At 38.4% G+C, this 3,699-nt stretch overlaps 1 non-coding gene across 1 annotated transcript; it reads left to right on the top strand.

Annotated features, from left to right (window-relative positions):
• Window positions 1–856: 856 nt before the first annotated feature.
• Window positions 857–963, top strand: LOC127077845 (small nucleolar RNA R71). Its single transcript, XR_007787613.1, has one exon. It is a non-coding gene; the product is annotated as a small nucleolar RNA R71 (small nucleolar RNA).
• The last annotated feature ends 2,736 nt before the right edge of the window (window positions 964–3,699 follow it).

Here is a 3,699-nt window from a genome sequence, read left to right as displayed (position 1 = left end):
TTCCACTTCCGTTCCACTTCTCAGTATAATTGCATGAGCGTGGCTTCTCGGGTTAGGTTGGGGTTGGCCAGGAAATGTACCAGTTGGGGCAGCAGTAGGCGCTTGTTGTTGAGCTACTTGTGATATTTGCGTTTCCAGCATTTTGTTATGGGTAGCCAGGGCATCTACTTTACTTGCTAGTTGTTTAATTTGTTCGCCAGTGTGTACATTCTGGTTTAAAAAATCTTTATTGGTTTGTTGTTGAGATGCTATAAAGTTTTCCATCATAATTTCCAAGTTGGATTTCCTAGGGGCGTTATTGTTAGGTGTAGATGGGATCGGCTTTTGATATCCTGGAGGTATAGCTGGGGCTTGATTTGGAGATTGTCCAGGTGCGTATAAGGCATTATTACTCTTATATGAAAAATTTGGATGATTCTTCCAATTTGAGTTATAGGTATGCGAATAGGGGCTTCCTTGAGCATAGTTCACTTGCTCCGCTTGGATTCCTGTTAGGAGTTGACAATCTGCAGGAGTGTGACCTTGGATTCCACAGACTTCGCAATTCTGAGTTATGGCTACCACGGTGGCTGGAGGTGATACATTTAAACTTTCAATTTTCTGGACCAGAGCATCCACTTTTGCATTAACATGATCAAGGTTACTTATCTCGTACATGCCAGTTTTCGTTTGAGGTTTTTCTACCATTGTTCGTTCGCTTCCCCACTGATAGTGGTTTTGAGCCATGCTTTCGATAAGTTGGTAAGCATCAGCATAAGGTTTGTTCATTAGTGCAGCACCTGCGGCGGCGTCTATTGTTAACCTCGTGTTGTACAAGAGACCATTATAGAAGGTATGAATTACTAACCAGTCTTCTAAACCATGGTGTGGACAAAGTCTCATCATGTCTTTGTATCTTTCCCATGCTTCGAAAAGAGACTCGTTATCTTTCTGTTTAAATCCATTTATCTGGGCTCTCAACATAGCTGTTTTGCTTGGCGGAAAATATCGGGCAAGAAAGACTTTCTTCAACTCGTTCCATGTGGTGACTGAGTTGGAAGGAAGAGATTGAAGCCATCTTCTAGCGCTATCTCTTAACGAGAAAGGAAAAAGACGAAGTCGAATTGCCTCTGAAGTGACACCATTAGCTTTAACAGTATCAGCGTATTGAACAAATACGGATAAATGAAGGTTTGGATCCTCGGTAGGATTTCCAGAGAATTGGTTCTGTTGCACTGCCTGCAACAGTGAAGGTTTAAGTTCGAAGTTGTTTGCTTCGATTGCGGGTGGAGCAATACTCGAATGCGGCTCATCTTGCGATGGAGCGGCGTAATCTCGAAGAGCACGAGCTGGTTCTGCCATCTCGGGTTTTGAAGGGAAAAGATTTTTGAAATCAGGAAGTTCGACAGGAGGGAGATTGTTTGCAGCACGATATTCCCGAATTCGTCGTAAGACTCAGAGATATAATTCGATATCGTTGATTCGTAAGTAGAACGGCTCGCCTTGTGAGCGAGTGTGTGGCATACAAATCAACGAAAGAAAGAAAAGAAAAGAAAAATAAGCCTTAGTCTCTACAGCGTAACAGAAGAGTTACGATATCGACTAAATAAAAGTCCCCGGCAACGGCGCCAAAAACTTGATCGCGACTTTATGAGTCGAATTTGGGGTACAAACTGCAAGTGCACAGTTCTATCGCGTAGTTTTAAAAGATATCGATCCCACAGGGACTTATGAATCGATATACCATTTTCTAAGGTTACTTCGTAAAGCTAAGGCGGGTAATACTTTGATTGTTTGGGGAAAAGTTAAAACTAAAAATAGGATCTAAATTAAATATCAACTAAGCGGATATCGGTATGTGGTTCGTCGTAATGAGGGGATCAATTCTTCGTTGGTTTCTTGGTTTTAAAATAAATCTTTTCAGTTGACACTATTGATTAAAAGTCTTATCTCAAACTCTCGCTCTGTTGAATAAACTATGATTTTATATTAACGTAGCTGTCACTTATTAGTTAAGTCAAAAACCACTTTTTGAAAACAATAGAATCCGTAGAAACTCTTTTTAAGAAAACACTAATCGTTTAAACACCCTTGTCTCAAACTCTCGCTCTGTTGACTTAGGTTATATAATTAAATTCAAATGCTTAACTCTCGTCCTCACACTCAACCTTTAAAAATACTTTTTGGAAAAGATTAGAATTTAATTAACTCTAAAAATTGCTCTCGCCCTGATTTAGAATTAATGTCCAATTTACAATGTCCAGTTAAAAACTCAAACTCTCGTTCTATTGATTTTAACTTCTTTATGTCTTTTACTTTCGTACAAAAACCTTGTTATTAAACCTGTAAATTGAGACCGTGAAAAGAGTGATTTTAATTTTAAACTTAATTAAACCAACTTAGTTTTGATTCCTTCATTCCGCTTACTTTACATACCGATACCTAAATAAATTAGCCAGACATACTAAACAGATCTAAATAATTATCATGCATAAACAGATTCATCTCAGGCAAATAATATAAATCAACAATAAAGCAGGGCATATATAAATTCAAACAATAATTAAAGAACCTGAGTAATCAATAGCAGTCTTGAACACTCCACCACAGACGGTTGGATTTGTTCTTGAACTCTTCAATCAGACAGAAAAATAAAAGTGAAGGAATAAAAATCTAGGGTCTAACGTAAGGTTAGATCTAGTGAAAGGTACACAATAGTTTCCGGTGTAGAAACTATTGTGCGAAAAATTAATTAATTGCTGAAAGCTTAACTGGAAAAGAAAATAAAAATGAAAATAAAAACTGCAATTAAAAGCAAAAACAGTAAAGAAAAATAATGGTATGCTTGCACGGCTGGAAGAGGAAAATTGAACGAATTCGGAGAGCTTCTGCAGGGTTTGCACAACCAATATTTATACTGGTCACTTTGTTGTAACGGTTTCCAAAATTCTTCCGTTCACGTTCCAATGGTAAAGCGTAACAATAGGCCTCAACGTCTTTGTTGCGCTTCTGGAGCCAAAAATATAGGAGAATGGTGTGACGTCCGTCACACCATGTGTTACGCTCGTAACACAAGTGGGTAAAGCGTGACGCTCGTCACAGCCTGTGTGACGCTCGTCATAGGCACAGCGCCTGTGCTTTTGGGCTGGGCTTTGACTTTTGATATTTGCTTCTTTTCATTCCTTTTTGCACCTCCTTTTCTTCCTCTTTCTCTTGTGCTTCAAATAAACTACCTGAGATAAATAGAAAGAAAATACCGAGTAATATCGCGTAAAATGAAATAAACTGAAGTAAATAATAATATAATTTAATTAAATCGAGTCCTAGAATGTGATATTATTTCATGTTATCATCAAGCGGGATAGGTCACATACCTGTGAGATATGAATATCTCATAACTGATCAAGGTGATGTATTACTTATGGATCAAGATGAACCTGTGTCCTACCAAGAGGACATAACTGGTCCCAAGTCTGAGAAGTGGCTAGAAGCCATGAAATCTGAAATGGATTCCATCTACACAAACTAGGTTTGGACCTTGGTAGAGCCTCCTGTAGGAGTTAACCCTATAGTATGCAAGTGGATCTTCAAAAAGAAGACTGACATGGATGGTAAGGTACATACCTATAAGGCAAGATTGGTTGCAAAAGGATATAAACAAATTCATGAGGTTGACTATGATGAAACCTTTTCACCAGTTGCAATGCTTAACTCTGTTTG

Source organism: Lathyrus oleraceus, chromosome 4 (genome assembly GCF_024323335.1).
Source record: "Lathyrus oleraceus cultivar Zhongwan6 chromosome 4, CAAS_Psat_ZW6_1.0, whole genome shotgun sequence".
NCBI classification, from domain to species: domain Eukaryota; kingdom Viridiplantae; phylum Streptophyta; class Magnoliopsida; order Fabales; family Fabaceae; genus Lathyrus; species Lathyrus oleraceus.
The sequence above is the reverse complement of the archived record's forward strand: the minus strand, read 5'-3'. Positions and strand labels throughout refer to the sequence as shown.